The sequence below is a fragment of the Manis pentadactyla genome, chromosome 3 (genome assembly GCF_030020395.1).
Source record: "Manis pentadactyla isolate mManPen7 chromosome 3, mManPen7.hap1, whole genome shotgun sequence".
Taxonomy (NCBI): Eukaryota; Metazoa; Chordata; class Mammalia; order Pholidota; family Manidae; genus Manis; species Manis pentadactyla.
The window spans coordinates 194,966,165-194,985,772 of NC_080021.1; the positions used below are offsets into that span (position 1 = coordinate 194,966,165).

The window sequence follows — 19,608 nt, forward strand, 5'->3', positions numbered from 1 at the left end:
CCCCCAACCAGGGCCAAACCATAGCATAGCATCCCCTAAACCTTAGTGGAGAATCTCAGAGGAAAAGACACCTCAGTAGAATGTTCATCAAACAAGAAAGCCAGTAGTTTTTATGGAGAGTATTTTCCTAAAGTAGAGTTTCTTGGTCTCCAGACATGGGTTCTGCTCCCAGGGGCCCTCCAGGAGACATGCACAGAAAGTTAGCAAGTGGCAAAGAGCAGCAATATAAGGTTGTTCTGCTCTGGCTTTGCTTGGTACAAAGAGGCAGTCTTCTTGCCCCAATTCCCCCACCCACCTTGCCATGGCCATGGCTTCCTTCATAATTCCCTCCTCCCATGTCAGACCCTCCCCCACTTAACACCTTCAGTGACCACTGCTGGGAGCAATGCCCAAAATCCTCTGCTCAGGTAACTGTAGCCAAAGGGACATTTCTACATCAGTTTTTCAAGGAAGCGAACAAACAAACCAAAACCAAAAAGAAGGCAGGACTATGTACTAGATTTCTCAATGTTTCAAAGCTAGTAGCTTCTGCTCTAATGCACATTTCCAGTTACTAGCTGGAAAGGGTCCTACTTCACAATCACTGCACGTCAATAAGCCACTCTTACCCCAGTCCAGGGTGACTACCACGACAACTTCACTGGTCTCCCTTCCTCCAGTTTTGCCCCACTCCTATCCATTTACCCGAAAGCAACCAAAATTATTCGACTAAACCGAATACCTAAATATGCCACTTCCCCATATTAAAGCCTTTTGTCAGCTCCCCACCATCCTGAAGATAAAGTCCAGGGCTCGCCATGAGTTAGTTGGCTCCCTGAAGACTCCAGCCCCTTCTCTCACCCTTCCCCACCTCCTAAACCATGGTCCTGGCCTGCTTACAGGACCTGCCTGGTATGCTCCCTGGCTGGAAGTACTTGTTCACAGCACTGTCAGCCTGGCCGGCTCTTCCCCAACCTGAAGTCTCCATTTAGCTGTCACATGCTCAGGATCCTGTCCTGATTGACACCCTCCTAGGTGCTCCCAGGGCAGCATCTGCTTTCCCTTGCAGCATTTCTCCCACCTTCCAAGTCTCCAGGGACCATTCCTGTTTTCTTCATCACTAAAACTTCTCTAGTATGCAAAAGGGCACCTGGCATGTAGTAAGCACTCAGGGAATGTTTGCTTAATTAATTAAGAGATGGATGTGAGAAATAGGATTTCAAAATATAAGGGTGCTGGCATTCCTGGGCCTGTGGTAACTGATTTCTCAAGCTTGATTAACTCATTTAGGTAAACTGTCCCCAGAGAAAGAGCTCTATGTTTAACAGGCTTCCACACACACTCATAATGGCCACAAAAGACTGTTGAGCTTCCCAGGTGACTCCAGGGGCATCCGGGAAAACGTAATTGAATCTAAGCCTGCTTCCTACAAACACCCAGTTTAGCTAAGAACCAAGCAGGCCCTCCCAAGGCCAGCAGAGCCATGAAATCTGCTTTCTGCCACTCTTCATGCTCAAGTCCTAGGTGCACTCTCTCTGTGTCTCACCATTGGTTACCAGATAGATCACCCTGTGCCAAAATTTAACATAGTTTCCACACTCTGATCCTTCTTTTATACAGTTTAGACTGAATGGAAGTGAGTGCTCAAGGCTCTGAGCAATTTTTGTAAGAAATTTTCCCTTCAAAAGCCACTGATACTCTAAGATACTAATATCTAGAGAATACAACAGACTGCTGAAACATGACCTTCTCAAATAAGCAGAGATGCCCAACATCACCTAGTTGCAGAGAAATGCAAATTAAAACCACAATGAGATGCCACTACACTCTACTAGAACTACTAAAATTTTTTTAATGTAAAAGTGTTAGCAAGTATGTGGGGCAACTAAAACTCTTACACAGTGCTTGTAGGAATGTAGAATGGAAAAGCCACTTTGTAAAACAGTTTCGCAATTTCTTGTAAAGTTACACACAGACTTATAACACATCCCAGCCATCCCATCTTAGGTATTTACCCAAAAGAAATGAGAGAATATGCTCACACAAAGACCTATGTGTAAATATTTATAGAAATCTTATTCAGAATAGCCCAAACTGTAAACAACCTACATGTCCATCAACTAATGAATAAAAAAAAAGTGGAAAACACTCCTTAGCAATAAAAAAGAAAAAAACTACTGCTATATGCAACAGCATGGTTGCAAAGCCTTATGCTAACAGAAATAAACCAGACATAAAGACTACATATTATAAGACTCCATTTCCCTTCTTTTGGGAAACAAGAAACTATGGGGACAGAAATTAGATTAGCAGTTGCCAGTGGATATGGGTGTGGGGGAGGAGAGACTGCAAAAGCACTGAGTGATGGAAATATTACAAATCAAATTGTGGTAATGATGATATAACTATATGCACTTATTGAAACTCATCAAAATGTACACTTAAAAAAAAGGTAAATTTAACTGTATGTAAATTATGTATCAATAACCTGACTGTCCCTCAAAAAAGTTGCCATCTATTATAATAATTAACACATTCCATAAATCAAGTCAATCCCTGGAAGACCTAAGAAACACAGTGTGAAGCTTGGTTGTTGTGGATTCCCTAGGAAGTTGAACAGTGGACAAAATATGCACCGCCTATTCATTCAACAAACAGTGGCAGCCTTAACTCTGCAAGGCTCCCATTAGCCACAACAAATACTTATTGAGTGGCCATTATGTGCCATGCACTGTTCCAGACACTGGAACAGACACAGCTGTGAACAAAAGAGGCAAAGTTCCTGCTCTCATGGAATTTCTATTCTAGCAAGGAGGTGAAAAATAGACAAATAACCATGGGCTTAAGGCAGTGGGTGATAGGAATAATGAAGAAAAATGAAGCAGAATAAGGAAACAGAAAGTAACGGCAGGGTAGGTAACTCCTTTCTGAAGAAGCACTTTCAGGACAGTGAAATGAGAGAGTGAGCCATATGCTACTTGTAAAAGGGTCACCAAGTGACACTTGTGATTATGAATTCCTTTAACTTTTCCCTAAACCAAACCTGAAATGCTGGACAGACTCCTTGACGCTGATAAAAGGAAAAAATACAGTTCACAGGAAGCTTGATGTGAAAAGGTAAATAGATGACCCCATTTAGTTCCTACCACACTATTCATTCAACAAACAGTGGCAGCCTTAACTCTGCAAGGCTCCCATTAGCCAAAACAAATACTTATTGAGTGGCCATTATGTGCCATGCACTGTTCCAGACACTGGAACAGACACTCCCCTTCCTCACCCAAACCTTTGGCCTTTTTAAACGTCACCTGTAAGTTTTAAAGAGAAAGGAGAAATATAAAGAAGAAAGGAGGAGTAAGGAAGAAGGAAGTTATGTTAAAAAAACAAGATAAAAGGGTTTTTTCCTACTTGCTGAAGTCAAAAGAAAAACAGGAACTACTTCCCGTGACTGCTTTCTACCCTTCTGAAGCATTAAATCTGTCTATGGAAATGTAATACGGGGGAAAAAAAATGTTTGCAATGCTACCAAAAATTCTTAGTTTGCGCAGTAACAAAAGGTCAGTTGGTCTTTTAACCTCCTGCAAGAACACTGAGCATGTGAGGCCATGCCTCATAGCTTTAGAGCTGAGCTTCCATCTAAGGGTGAGGTCAACTCCTTGGCCAGCGCATGCTCCAGAAGAGGAGTCTCCTAGTAGGAACCACACAACTGACACTGCTCACTGAGGCACAGGAGCTGGCCCCTCCAGGCAGAAGAGGACAACCTTTCACAAAGTCCTAAGCCTGCTGATTATTGTTACCAACAGATAATAAGAGTTGAGCGGGTTTTGGAAACCTACTTCCACCCATCCCTGCCCCAATCTTGTACAGAAGATGAGGCTCCCCAAAAGCAAGTAACTTGCCCAGATTTACCCCTCAGTAAGAGCTGACTCCCAGGTTTATCAAAAAACAGCTTTTTCAACAATTGTTGTATGTCCTTTCCCACTACAATATTTCTCCTACATTTTATTTGTTCTTCCAAACATATTTTCCTTACAAATTCTATCTGAATAGTTCCTATGCCCAAATTGTACAGTCAGCAACTAATTTCCATCCTTCAAAAACAGTGGTTTTACGACACTATTTCTCTAAATTTTGATTAAATTTGTGTGTGTGTGTGTGTGTGTGTGTGTGTGTGTGTGTGCTAGCCAGTGTATTGATATAACCTACAGTGTACTGATATAACCTACAAAACAGGAGGTACATTTAAGGCAGGATTTAACTATATCACATATGAATTGAAAATGTGTTGGCGCTAAAGCTCAAATGATTGCCTATTCATGATGTGTCGATGCAAAAGCAAAAATCACAGATGTTTATGCATCTCATCTCCAGAGAGATGTGGAGAGTCCTGAAAATTAGGATATGAAACCGATAAGCCCAAGAGAGCAAGACTGCTTTGGAAAAGGTCTATTCTTTAATTGCCTCTCTAAGCATATGTCTGAATCAGTAGCCAAATTCAGGGAAGAGGCTAATAGGATTACTGAGAAGTCAAAAAACCAGGCTGGAAAGGCTCACTGCACCCATGATTGAAGGCAGGACGTGGCTACTGTGGTAGAAGGAAGGGATTTCGAGTAATTCCATGATGTCTCCCAAGTTAAGCTAGGGAAACTTTACTAAGCCTGAAGTTAATTTGACAACTTATGTCTTAACTATTCCGGCCTCCAGACGCCACTGAGTTATCCACTTTTAAGGCCATCCTTGCTAAACTTTAAATTCCACCCCCTCACACTCCCTAACCATCCTGAAGACCCACAAATTCAGGGAAAATGCCCTTAGTTGCTATTAGGCCCTTGAAAGTCTCCAGAAAGGCCATGGGCTGTCACTCAGCCACCCTTTAAACTGTGTTTCTACGTAAACCACAACTTTCTTTAAATTTATTTTTTATTGAAGTATCACTGACATACAATGTTATATTGCTTTCAAATGTACAACACAGTGGCTCAACAGGTATCAGTATTTTAAATCCTTACCCTAAATAGTGCAGTTACTATCTGTCAACATAGGAAGATGTTACAGAATCACTGACTACATTCTCCATGTTGTATTACTATCCCCATGACCAACTTCTGTTACGATTGAGAATTTTTGTGCTCCTTTATCCCTCTCACCCTTCCCACCACCCACCCCAGCTCCTCCCCCAGGGTTAACCACCATTCACTTTTCAGTGCCTGTGAGTTTACTCCTATTTTGTTCATTCTTAAACCATAACATTTTAATACTCAAATTTGAGAAGAAAAAAGGGTATAAGAAATCCTCTAAAGTAAAAGTCAAGGATAAAAGGAAGCCATCTATCATTCTAAAAGATTGCTATCATTCTAGAAGAGGCTCAGCTATCACATTACCCATTTTAAAAATACAGATCCAGTGAATTTTATCAAGTCTAATAATCTATAAGTTACTTGAGAACTATTTTTAGAAGTACCAAATGCATCATATTACTTGTTTATTAGAAACAATTAAGTTTAGAGATAAATCCACATTCTTCTTTCACTCTGGAATACAGGTTCAGTTTCTTGGAAAAAAGTATTTGCTAATAGCTAATTTTCAAAATGAATGATATGAAATAAATACATAAATAATGAAAGGAGATCTATGAATACTGTACAAATCTGTAACTAGCCTTTGAGAAGCATAATTCTTCATGCTGTCAACAATTCTATTTTAAAGGAGACTCAAAAGGTTTAAATCTACCCCCATCATGTCACTGGTATTTGGACAACCGAAGATCCTATTTATCACTCTCGACATTCTAGCTGTTACCGGCTAAAAAAGTCTCATGACTTCTAAAACTGTCAAGAGCCAAGGTTTCAGAAAGCAAATCTGTCCTATACTGAAGTTATTTCATCGCTGTAGGATTATGGAGAAATTCTAACAAAATGTTTGAGACAGCCCTTCTTCCCCTGCTGATATCCACTAAGCAAACAGAGTAACCTTCAAAAGAAGACTTTAGCAAACAATACAACTATTTGCTTTTTCCTTGGTTGGGGGTATGTAGCGCACAGGAAAAAAGAACCTTTCCCCTAAAAAAAAAATTCAACCTGTCAACATATGTCATAGGAAAAGAAATCAAAATTTTCAAACACAATCATAATGCCAAAATAAGAGAGACACACAGGGAAGGAACTGTTAAAGTCATCGACATCCTGAGCTATAGAAACACAACCAAGCAAGTCTCCATGAGCAATCCTTTATTCGGCCCCCTTGATAAGCAGAAAGACTAGATTGGATAATGTTCCCTGTTGTTGTAAGAGGGTTTTCCAAAAGAATTTTAGGATAAAAGGCTTAGGGACCGTATCAGCAAAAAACTGTTTGTTTGACTTACATCTTGGAAGGGTCAACATCTTTAGATGGTCATCCTCCTCCCAGCTACAGGGTTTATTTTTATAAAAGTGCTCAGAGGACTCGGGGACAGACAAACCCAGATCCCTTCATGCCTTCCTCTCCCTCTGGGCCTATGCCACTATGCAGCAAACTCCCTCAAACATTCTTAACTCTCATTGAGTTAACTGGCCCAGTAGAAAGAAAGGAGGTTTTAGAGTCAGAGAAAGCTAGGTCTGAATCCTCATGCTGGTACTTCCCAGCTCTGCAACCCTAGGGACTCTGAGCCCCTCTATCCTGTCCATAAAATAGAGCTACTAATGTATACAAAACATTAAGCCAGTTCCTGGAACAAAGAAATATCCAGTAAATGGTAGCTATTATAAAGATTAGTGATGCTGACTTCACAGGGTAAAGTATTCATCAAGGGTGGGGCACAGAGTGGGCAGTTTATTAAAGGAATCTCTCTTCTCTCTTCTTCATCCACAGAAGATGCTATTTCCCCCAAAGACCTTTGCAGAACATCTTTCTAGTGCCCAACTCAGTGGTAGATATGAAAGGGTTAGTCTAGTATACTGGTGCCACTTCTGCCATTGTTTTACCATAAAATCCCCTTTTTGGGGGCCCTCACCACTCACTATTCTCTCCATGCTCCTGGCAGCCAGCTCTTATTTTCCTTACAGGCATACTATCGCTTTCCTCCAAGTCTTCAGCACCTGGTTCTGTTTCTCTCTCCACCCTACGTCCTCCAGTTCTCTATGTCAATTACCTGAATGCAATGTGGACCCAATTCCTCCCTCTTATCAGCTCTCCCAACAAGCTTCTCCAGTTAACCAAATTTTCAGGGTGTCCCTACTAAATTGTAAGCCTTGTACAGCAAGCTACTCTGTCTCAACACCTTCTTATTCTCTGCCACACTGAACCCAGTGCCCAAGATGACTTAGTACTCCATAAGCATTTGTAGAATGAAGGCCTCTGAAGTCAGACCTCAGGGAAGAGAAAAAATAGTTAAAGCAGGTTCACTACAGTAACAAATCAGAAACTTCATTGAAAGTAAAGGTTTGCATAGTGCAAAACCATGACAGAATTTCCAGCTCTGTTCAAAGAAATACAAGTTCAAGTAGGAATGCTTTTAATTTGGTTTTCCTCAAAGCTGCTCTAATTTGTTGGGTAGGACATTCATTTTCATTGACTTCATGAGAGCAAAGGAGAATCTGTAATTTGCCAGACTGAGGCTCTAGAACACCTGTAAACATGCCAGCTAACAAGAATGCCTCCTCTAGGGGCTCGATCCCAAATACAAAATTGTCAACACTGGTAAGCAGCCTTGAACTCTAACCTCACAGGCTCAAGTCAAAAACTCTCTCCATGAAGCATATCAGCACCTGGATACAATTTTTCCCCCTCAAGACTGTATTCCTTTACTTTTGCCAAAACTAGTTACCTAATCCCAGGCACTTGTCCAGTTCTAACTCACAGAGTATGTAACCAAAGGCAACTACCCAGTCTGGACATCTTCTTTCACCAGCAACTCTTGAGGCAATGCAGGCATATGTCAGGTGTCCAATACACCTCTGTTTTTGTGGCCTGGCAAGGCCCAGATAATCAGGTAAGTGAGAATTTATTCAAGGTTCCAGGTCAGACACAGAGGCACAGGGTCTAAGCTCTGCCCTCCCAACTTTATAACTGAACTCCTCTACAATAACCAAACAAACCATTTTGCTGGCTGCCTCGCTAAATTGAGAAGAGGAATAAGATCACAAGTTTAAATCCACACACTTGTAATTGTGAAAAACAAAAACTGAAGGATGTTAGCCTTTTTTAAAAAAATACCAGCAATGTGAACTCTATTATTTGAGGTCTAGGAGGATCCTCCCAGAGGAAATAGGTCTGTATTACTCCAATATTATAATTATTTTTAGTAGTTCTTCTAGAAAGTGCTACTGTCATTAAGAATGTCACAAATCAAACATTTTATGTGTCAGATTTAAAACGTGCCCAGGGAAAGATGAAACTAAACAATTTGGTCAAACTCCTGCTAGCCTCCTTTCTTCAACTGTGGTTTTATAGTGACATTTAAACACTCACACAATCTAATCTAATGTAATGTGCTCAGTATTGATACCACAGTCCCCAAACGGAGCTCCACCAAACAAAAGAGTGTCTTGCTAGTCCCTGCAGCCTCCAGAGGCATGTCCACTCCCTTTAATGGAGGCCATTTGAACCAAGTGTCAGTCAGCCCCTCCATTTGCTCAGCAGAGGAGAAAGCCACGCTATGATCCTGTGAAATGTGACTAGAGTTGGAAGCTGGAAAAGGGCATTAATTCCACTCAATTTGCAAATCCTGCAGCAGGACAACTGAATACATATTACTTGACCAAAGTCTTTCTTTTTCTTGAATTCAAAGTTCTTACTGCAATTAACACAATCATTAATGTAAAAAAAAAAGTCCTGTCTCGAAGAATCACAATTAATCTTAGCCAAAGAGTCCCTAAGAAAGACTCAATATTCAAGACTCTTTACAGAGATTTCCTTCCAATTCTAACTTACAACCAAAGAGTAATTTTTATTTTTAAGAGAAAAAAAAAATCCAGTGGAAAAAAAACTTAAGATTCAAATTGAACCAACAGACAGAATAAATAAATCAGGTCAGTCTGATATTCATGGATTCCCTGTCCATTTTAAGCTGAAAAGGATAGACTTCTACAGACACACTTTCTTTTTTCTCTAAAAGGACATTGTAAATATTACCCTCAAGTCTGGTATAGTAGTGAGAAGCCTGGATTAAAGAGATAAGAGGTCACAATTTTAATTTCCAGTTAATAACAGTGAATTTAGGCAAGCCATTCTACCACTTTAAGCCACAGAACAGAGAACAAATCTTTATGAAGAGGCTGAAGCAGACCTTCTGAGTCTAAGAAAACTGCCTGGACCTTGGGTATCAGACTTGAGTTTGAATCCCCAGCTCTGACATCAGTGAAATGTGTGAACCAGTTACTTAACCACTCTGTATCAAGTGCACCATCTGAAAAATGGGGCAACCTCAATAATTCCCAAATACAGAAGAGTTATACAAGATGAATTTAAGCAGTACTTAATTTCCGCTTAGAGGCCTTTAGGAGATGGGCAGGCATAGTATTAAACAGTAAATCACATAATGAGAAAATCCGTTCTTTTCAGCACTTCTTTAGCCTTTATTAAAATTTTATTACATCAAGCAGAAAGTTTTTGTTTGCTCTTCTCTTCAAGACCTCTTTAACACATTCTAATTTCCCTTTTTAACAAAGTGAGACCAAGTCTCAATCCTCTAATGCCTTTGGAAAGCAAGTCTCTCTTGTAGACTGTTTTAATTAAAAAATCATTTTAATTATTTTTTAAATCACCTTCTATGTGAGAAAACTGATACTGGTTTTCAATTTAGAGAACCAATATACTTTTTTAAATACATTGATAACCATGAGAATTTGAGTCAATTTAAACAACTTACATGGCTTATACTTCCTATTTCAGTGTTACAATAAAGATTACATGAGGTTACGTAGGGGCAAAGCTTAGCCCACACCATACTCTATCCATGGTCAATGGGTAAAATTTCAGTCGGTGAGGAAGATGAGTAGAGGGTACAGAACAAATAAAAACAACCATAGAGGATAGATGTGAGACTCCGTAATGATGAGGAGCCAAAAAATAGGAAAAGGATAGTTAAAGTAGAATCCAGAGAAGCGAGCAAAAACTGCAGAGGGAGATTAGATTCAGTTAACAAATAGTTATTGAGCCATGCTATGCGCTAATCACTGGTAAGAAAGGCAGATGTAGTTCCTTTGAGTATGCACCTTATAATCTATGACAAAGCTGTCAAAATAGGTCAGTCTTGTTTTAAAGAGCCTTGAATGTCAAGCTAAATATCACTATAGTGGCAGATTCTTAAGTCTTTGACATTTGTTCGGCACCTAGTCCTTTGCATGGTTTTTGAAGAATATATGCTGAACAAATGAATTTCAGTTTAATGGTATTTTTATACAAAATAAATTAATGTATTTAATTTACATATAATATGTATCTTCCTCTTTCCTCCCTCTTCCACATCACACCTCCCCTCAGCTAAGATAACTGCCACCTCCTTCCCAAGGAACAGGCCTCTGGGAGTGGAGAAAGGTCTAAAGGTAAATCTAAACTCATTAGTCTGTGCAAGTCTGTGTCTTCACCTCCTTTCCAAGAAGTCCTGTTTCCGTCTATGTTGCCTCTATGTCAAACTTGGATCATCTAAATACCAGACCCATCGATTTCAAGGGGCCATGCCCATAGGGACTTGCTTCTGCAAGAAAACAAGCTTAGTTTGACTCTTGGCAAAAACAATTATTCTCAACCAGGCATCCTACAGGAATTTTGCAAAGCAAATGTAAATAAAGCTACAAAACCCCAACAACTTCTTAGCAGCTCCTCTCCTCCTCCCATACCCCACCCCAATACAGAAACCTCTTTCTCCTTTTTTTCTCACCTCTTCCTTCTAGTTCTAATCTATTATGATCTTGGAAACAAATTCAGGGCAGTGCTTTAAAAAGTTTTGTTTTTTGCCCACCTACCCCCAATGAGAGTTTTCCGAGGTATTTAGAAATATCCTTTATGGCTAGTCCAATTCTCATCCTAGGATAGGCATTGGTACTCCTTTCTTGGAAGATGAGTTAAGTCTTGGGGGTTGGTTAGCTTTTCTTTTCATCACAAATTGGATTAACAGAACTGTAACAAAAAGCAAAACCTAGACACAAAATGGAGATGTCCAAGATGGAGAGTCCAAGTGAATATTTTACTTCAGAGATCCTCCACATCATGTGTTGAAGATGAGAACAATGACTCACTGTGTCTCACTGAATCATGTTTGCTCTACTGAAATTTACTGAGATGAACCAACTCTTCCTTCTTTTGTATTTCAGATGCAAATCCCCTTTTGGTTCTGTGACACAAGTCTTTGTCCACTTAATGGTGAGAATTTTAATTTCTGGAAATTTCAAGAACTTTCTCTGGTCTGTCTTCCTCTCTACCCATCATCTTCCTTTCTTCCATCACTCTCATCAGGAATACTCATATGCATTCCTTAGGTGTTTCCTCTCTACCTCAAAATCCACATGATCTGTTACACTAATCTGATGTTCTCAGGACATAACCTCTGGGCAGCTCCAATTAAAGGATCATCTTTTCCCCTACATATAGACTTAGTAGACATAAAAGCTTGAAGGGCTCTTTAAAAGTCATACACTTCAGCTTCTTTCATTTTATAAAACAGGAACCTTAATCTCAAAAGCGACTTGCCCAAGGTCATAAAACTCCTTAGTAGGGTTTCTGGAATTATATGTGAAATATATATTTTATCATATGTAAAATCTGGAATGTACATGCCTTTGCATATTTTTTCTGAAGAGAGAATCTATAATTTTCATCATTTCAATATAATGAATCATAAGAAATACATATTTGGTCATTCAGAAGACCAAATATATTTATTTCCCAGATATATCTGGTCTTCATCCACAGCTCCTGAAAACACTGCAGGGCCTTGAAATGGGTTGTCTTATCATGTTGCTTAGAGACTTTTGTACCCCCATACAAGGGCAGAGGCTGGAGATTAAACCAGTCAATGACCTGTAATTTAGTCAATCAAGACTATGCAATGAAGCCCTCACAAAAGAGCACACTACTGTCTTGAATCCTGCTTCTCTAACAGAGAATGCTTCCACGTGCCACTGAGCCGGGCCCCAAGCTCCGTAAGGACAGAAGCTCCCTTATTTGGGACCTTGCCCTGTATCTCTTCATCTGGCTGTTAACTGTGTCCTTTATGGAATCCTTTACTTAACTGGTAAATGTGTTTTCCCTGAGTTCTGTGAGCCACTCTAGTAAATTAATTGATAATGGGGAGGTCAGTGGAACCTCCAATCTGTAGCTGACTGGTGAGAAGCACAGATAACTGCCTGGTGCTTACAAAGGGCAGTCTTATAGGATGGAGCCCTTAACCTGGGGAATCTGGTGTTGTCTCCTGGCAGATGGTATCAGAGTTGACTTGAGTTCTTGGATACCCTCCTGACCCTGCTGGTGTTTGAGAATTGTTTGGTGTTTTGTATATGGGAGAGAAACACACACACACACACACGCACACACACATGCACACACTCTCGGACACCCTCCTGACCCTGCTGGTGTTTGGGAATTGGTTGGTGTTTTGTATGTGGGAGAGAAACACACACACACACACACACACACACACACACACACACACACACGAATCAGGTCCAGGAACCCGAAAGGAGTTGTACTACTGCAGTGTATACTACTGCTGTATGTAAAAAAACACAATCATATTCTCAAGATAGTAAAAAAATCATCCTCTCCCAATAAGTGATAACCATGGATTGGTGCTATATATATATGTCTATATATTCTTCCTAGGAAATTTCCCATACCAAACACCAGTTATCATAAAACATTTTGACTTCAAGACTAGCCAGATAAAATACTTTGACTTTCAAATGCTTCTTGGAAGTTGAGTTTGGCATAGAAAATGTTGCACAGTTTTAAACAAATGCACAATACACACTAAAAGAATGAATAAAAGAATAAATCCCATGCATAAAAGATTATTTTGTTTTTAGAAAGTACTTAAGTTCTGAATTATTTAGTGAATTATCTCATTCTCTTATTTAAAAAAAATAATGTTCAAAGTATTCAATGTGAAATGTCACAAGCTATATATACTGTTTTCTCAAATCACAGCTGCCTCAGAAAGGGAAATGAAACTGACTGGCACCAGGATTTTTTGTGCTACAAAAAATAAACTGGCCTTATTAAATAACAAGTACATACTAAAATCTCTGTCTTTCATAAACCTAACCTGAAATATAGTTATTAATTTCTCATATAAATCTATTTCGAATGCTTTTTCCTGCGGTTATCCCGTCATTTTAAATCATCTATTTGAATATAGGTAAGAAACACTAGTTTCCCATTCTCTTTGTTTATGACTTGTTCAAGTCCCCACTTACTGAATCCCTTCCACACCAAGGGGGTTGAATTAAGGACTAGGGAGAATGTACTGAAGACATCCATCCATCTGGAGAAGCACACACTCAAAAGGAAGACTAATAAATGTTAACCAAAACAAAAATCACAGTTACATACATAAATAGTGCCATAATCCATTCCTATGGGAGCAAAAAAAGGGGGGGAAATAATTAAGGCAGTGTTGGCAAGGAGGAGTGAATCTGGGAGAGTTCATGAGAAGAATGACATTTAAATCAGGTCTTAAAAGTTTTCAAAATAGAAATAAAAAGGATTTTAACCATTATTTTGTTCTAGGAACAAAGTCTGATACACTTCCATTTGCTGATAGAGTAAAATGCTCTTTGCTTAATATGGTTTATCATCTCACCTCAGCAGAATGTAGAATAACTAAAAGCTCTATTTGAAAGTGATTTTACATGTGAAATTTTCATTCTCTGGCTTCAAGTATTTCTAAAATGTACCTCTCTAACAACATCAATGCTGGTTACCTATCCAAGGAAATATTTTCAGATGAAAATTCAAATGAAAAGGGAGAATCATTCTTTGCCTTTTGCTAGTATTTCATTTGTCATTTGACAAGTCCTTACCCTGACAATGGTAAATCCATAGAAACCAAACTGCCTGGGATGCAGCCTCAGCTCCATTACTTACAAACTCCATAATCAGACTAGGTAATACCTCAGTTTCTCCATCTGTAAAGATGAAGATAATAATAGTACCCACCTCACGTGGTTCTTAGGAGAATGTACTGAATTATTACATGTAAGATGCTTAAAACAACATTCAGAATACAGTAAATCAACAACATAACTTTTTACCAAGTAGAAATGTTTTCTATGAGTTTTTTCTAATTTGCCACACCAAGTTAATAAGAAAAAGTTTCCCCTTGTATTTCACTTTTATAAACAGACTTTGAAACTGTATTTACTTTCAAAGAAAGATGCCTTAAGAAAAGACTAAGCATGATTTCTAGACAGTAATGGAAGTAATGGAGAAATAGCTTATTTCAAAAGATTCGCAATGTAATTAGGGATAGAACAAGCAGAAATCATATTGTATTATAACCAATAAAACAAAAATCACCAAAGTTAGGTTGCCAGCTAAACTAATAGTTCTCTTCCCATCTGCTTTTGTTCCTTATACTTTTACAGTCAAATACTCTGTCATTCCATTTTCCATGTATTGCACAGAAAAACATTTTGAGATCACAGATTTCTCACAGATATTTGACAGAAACAACAGTAAATCTTTCATTTTAAACCAAATAAAGAATTAGAGTTGAGTAAATTTCATTGTCTGTTCTTTTCCATGGTGTTGCATCCCTATGCAATCAATGTCCCAACAAGCTGAAGAGAACTCAGGTGGCCCACTCACAGAAACAAGGGAAATATGATACAGGCTGTAGACACTCTGATCAAAGGACTATAGCAGATGAATGTACCAGAACACAGTGAGCATCCTTGGAAAGTCCTCTGATCATAGTACTGAAATTGTACCACTTCACTGGGAGTTAAAGAACTCTAGGGCTTAATGGTTGAGTTCAAATCTTAGCTCTGCCACTTGCAAGGTCTGTGGCCAGGGGCAAGTTAATCTCTAAGTTTTTTAACCTGAAAAACAGGCATAATAAATGAGTTTGTTGTAAAGATTAGTTATTTGAGAAGCATCTGGAATAGTACTTGGTACATAATGATATTTAATAGTCTACCAAATAAATATTGCAGTAACATGGCATTTATAATTATTTCCACATGCAGATATGAAGAGGGTTTTAGTGTAGGACCTCTCCCAAATAAAACAAACTTTCAGAAAGATCTTTTAAAATTTGATGCTAGAGTAACTGACCAGAAGGAGCATTATGCTTGAAGTATTTTACTATCCAGATAGTAAGTAAAAATGTATTTGAATTTGAAAGCATTTTAGAAATGCCAAATCATATCTATTGGTATTTTCTAGACATCCAAAACGTTCATAATTAAAGTCTAAGGCAACATCCATTTAATTATTTTAGGAGGTAAAAATTGAAGTAGTGAAGCATTAACAGTTTGCAGTCATTATAAACATAGCATAAGCAACTTGGTTTATGGGAATGAAGATTCCCTCAAAGAAAAAATTTAATCAAAAAATACTCCAACTTCTCTCCATGTAAGGTAAATACAGTAGATAACAACAAGCCATGTCCCTCAGTTTCATTAGGTTTCATTCATTTTTAGTAACATAAGCATTGAGACTTACCAGAACAGAGATTAGGCAAAACCAGGCCCTAATCGCCCTTTTCCAGTCCTAGACTAACCATTCTCATATGAACTGTAAATATACTCTAAGTCAAAATGCATCCAGGGTCCATTATTGGCCTCTACCTAGATGTAAATCAAAATACCTACAAAGGTCGAGATTTCAAATACTTATCTGAAAGGGAGACACACATATTACTGGTGTCCCCTTTACAATCAGATATGTCATTGAGGAACACAGTCCTGTCCTTGCAAAGGGGCTCATGCATTACTCTGACCACAGTAGCAGTTCTTGTCCCTTACATGGACTATGATCCTACTGCTCCTCAGGTCTCTCTGAGTGTAGTGCTTTTACTCAAGTAGATACCAATTTGCTCTGTGAATCCAGTATTTTCCAAAATCTCCCTATTGTGAAGTATTTCAATGCTTGATAGGAGTACTTTGGGAAGAGGCCGGCCTAGCAATGGAAACATTCTTGAAAATTACTATACTATCTGAAGAGGTTCTACTCCATGCTTTCACAGTTTCTTTGATTTGGGAGAAGAATCTCGGGAGAATGACATGAATAACAGAAAGCCTCCATTATGTCTGTGGTTGGTATGAGAAAAATGGGCTGAAATGAAAGAGAAAATTAGAAATTAATACTTTTTTAGTTGGGATTTAAATTTTGTCTGGAAAGAAGGTCAAAACTTAGGTCTGGGTCCCAAACTACTGTTAAAAGAACCAGTAAAACTCTTGATTTTGAACTCATAAAATTTTATGAGGTGTTCTTTGGGGAGTGAGAGGGATCTGACCTTAGAAAGTAACTTGCTGATTTTCATCACCAAGGAAAATTTTCTAAAAATCGAATTTGTCCTCTATTATGTGAATGCATATACCACCCACTTGTAAGGTGTCACTTAAAAGTTGACGACATCAATGCTGCAAAAGAAGGGTCAACTACCTCCAGGGCCAGATGGTTGTTTTTTCTCTCCCTCTCTCTCCTTACCCGCATCCCCACCTCCCCACCACTTTTAAAATCTCGTTCATTTTCTTCTTTGTGTTAGTGCTGAAAGACAGGTACCTACATCTACACACAACCCTGGCACTGGCCCATGCTCCAAGAACCTTCCCATTTAGCAACGGTCTGTTAGTCGGAAATCATTCTGAAAAAAAAAAAAAAAACCAGCCAGGCTTTCCCGCGATCTTCCTCCCAGTCTGCAACCACCCGTCTTCACCGGATCTTGGTCGGTACCCGAAAGCGACAACGCCTTGTAAAACCCAGGCCCACTCCGGCCACGGGCCGATTCCCAGGCCACCCGGCCAGGAGGCGCTGCGGGCCAGTCCCGCAGGGTCACCGGCGGCCCACGCACAGCCCGCCCTGCCCCCACCGCGGAGCCCTGCCCAGCTGCTGAGCTCGGAGTTCTGCGCCGCCCGCCGGGGTTACTCCCGGTCATTCCCCAGCACGTCTCGCCCCAGCTTCCCCATCCGTGCCTGGCCTGAAGCTGTCCGCCAGAAACAGGCAGCAAAGGGCAGAAAGATGGGGGAACTGGGGAATGGGCACCTCAGTTCCAGGTTTCCGCAGACTCTCTGTCCTAAGTCTTCTGTTTCTGAAAGAAAAAACTCGTCCCCAAGCTGCACCAAGGATACCGCTTCGGGTGAGCGCAGAGACCGCAGGCAGGATCCCCCAGATCAAACAAAGCCCCCAGGCCTCAGGTTAACAATAGCGCTACGGCCCTCACTTGGGACACCTCCCAGGTCCAGTTCTTTAGAATCAAGAACGCCTTGCTCCAGACTGGGGGCGCACGGAGTCGATCCCCAGGTCTGAATCCAACTCAGACCAGCTTCTTACGAACGGAGTGGGAACACAGTGCTGGCATTTGTCCTGGTGGGCGCCCACCGACCAGCAGACAGAAAGGTTTCCAGCCGGCTCAGGCAATTCCGAACAAAGGGAAGCTCTCGGTGCAGAACCGCCACTTTCCCCAATGCGGCAGCATCGTCCCCGGCACAACCAGGAGCCCCTGATCCCACTGCCCCCGAGGAACTGCGAACGAGTCTCTGCGCCCAGGGATGCTCCCCGCGGTCCACCGCCGGGCGAGCAGCGACAGCAGCAGCGCTGCGCCTTCTGTTCGCCAAAGCTAGTCTTAGGACGTCCTCCCCACACTTAGAATTGCCAGAGGTGAGGCTGTGGGGGGTGGGATAAAAACCCCGGAAATCGAGCGCTTCCCAAAGCCTCCTCGGCCGCGAAACAAAAGAACAACCCCCAGGTCACTGGAGAACCTACCTGTTTTCCACTTTTGTGTTTGCGTCTCTTTCCCGCACCCCTTGAAGAACCCTTCGGAAAAAGGGGGGGAAAAAAGGAGCTAACCGCCCCCAGAAATTGGCTATAAGGGCGCTGGTCCTGAGGCGCCCCCCTCCCTGCTCTGCCCACCTGCGCCCGGAGAGAGGTGTAGGTCCCTGTACCACTCTCTCTCCCCCTCAGAATTACCGGGTTTTTGCCGGGACTAGTTCCTTTTATAGATTCGGCTGAGCGCAGGGGTTACTATCGGTCAAAGCCTGCTCTCTCCCTCCTTCCCCGCCCCCCTTCCCGGCCTCTGTTTATGTAGTTCAGTCACTCAGCAGAAAGCACGTGGAGCCGCGCCCCGCCCCTTAAACGGGCGACGTCCGGCAGCTCCAGGCAGCCTTGCGGGAGGGAGGGAGGGGGGTGGGGGTGTTGCGGGTATCTTCGGGCCCTGGATCGGCGCCCTCTGTCCCACCCTGTCCTGCCAGCCTAGAGCGGCCGGGAAACGCGGGGGGCTGCGCGGGAGACTCGTCCACGTTCCGGGCAGCTAACAGCACTAGTGAGAATCGCTTCCTCTGAACTCGTGTTTTCAGCAATTTTTTTTTCCTTTGTTTAGTCACCCAGAAAGAATGAGGGAGAGAAAAATTCGAGGCTGAAACCCCTCAGGACGCCAACCGTTTAGGTCTTCTTTCCTTTCAAATGCCTAGGATGTGGGGTAAGGTGGACAGTCCTCTGGATAATTGGGTGTTTTGTTTCCTCCACAAACCCTGACTTAGGTATTCAGTAGGCCACTTACTGCCTTTGGGATTCCCATCCTGGGTCTCCCAGGTCCTGGGAGGGCAAATGAAAAGCTCTTGTTCCTTCTCTTTGCAAACTGAGGCAGGGAAGGTGGCTGAAAATGATGGAACAATGTGAACCAGCTTCCTTTTTATTTTCATTATATCAATGTACCAGTGATATATACAGAAAGCTCGTATTTGGCTTCTACAGATTTGCAAAGTGAGCTAAAAAGGAGCAGTTGTGTAAAATTATATAACCATTCTAGTTCCCAACTTCTTCCTCTGACTTTGGCTTTGACAGTCAGGAGCAGGATGGCCCACATAACATTTGGGGAACAGAGGTGACAGTACAAACAGAGGCCCACATGCTTAAGTCTAAATATTAAGTCGTATATCAAGTCAACAAATTTTAAAATAAATGTCTACTACCTTGATAAAGATACCTGTGAGGCAACCCAGAAGGGCAGATTCACATTCAGACTCTGAGCTCACAGTTTATTTTACCTGAGTTTTGTCAAGAATGTGGTGGAAAAGGAGAGCTGGCCCCCAAGCCCCTTCTCTTTTACCCCCAGCTCCATCATATTCCAGAAAAACTTCCACCATGTGCATGCAGACCCTCAGGGACCAAGCCCCCTCCACCCTACAGTAAAGACCACAACTTGAGCCCAGGTGTATACCAGTGGTTCTGACAACACCAGGACAAATCTGGTGAGGAGTTCCATACAGGCCCTGGAAGAGCACTTAGGGGCCTGAGGACAAGGAATTCTCGGGCTCCATGTACTCATAACTCTGGTGGTATGGCTCCTTGGCCCTGTAAACTCACCTGTAGGAAGTGCTGAAGCCTGAGGAGGGCCGGAGCCAGCTTTCTGCAGCTCAGGGCCAGGGACAGAAGTCACTCTTATCTGGGTCAAACAACAGCCCTGGCCAAGAGACTGGGTTCTGGGGTCAAACT

General features: G+C 41.3%; 1 protein-coding gene across 5 annotated transcripts in view; it reads right to left on the reverse strand.

The window, feature by feature from the left end:
- Positions 1-18,105, reverse strand: part of ABCA1 (ATP binding cassette subfamily A member 1) — a 144,446-nt gene extending 126,341 nt beyond the window's left edge. For 3 of the 5 annotated variants that reach the window (XM_057498894.1, XM_057498895.1, XM_057498893.1), the window contains exon 1: positions 18,085-18,104. The gene's annotated coding sequence lies outside the window, so the exon portion shown is untranslated. The other 2 variants (XM_036903282.2, XM_057498896.1) reach the window with 2 other exon arrangements.
- Positions 18,106-19,608: the final 1,503 nt, after the last annotated feature.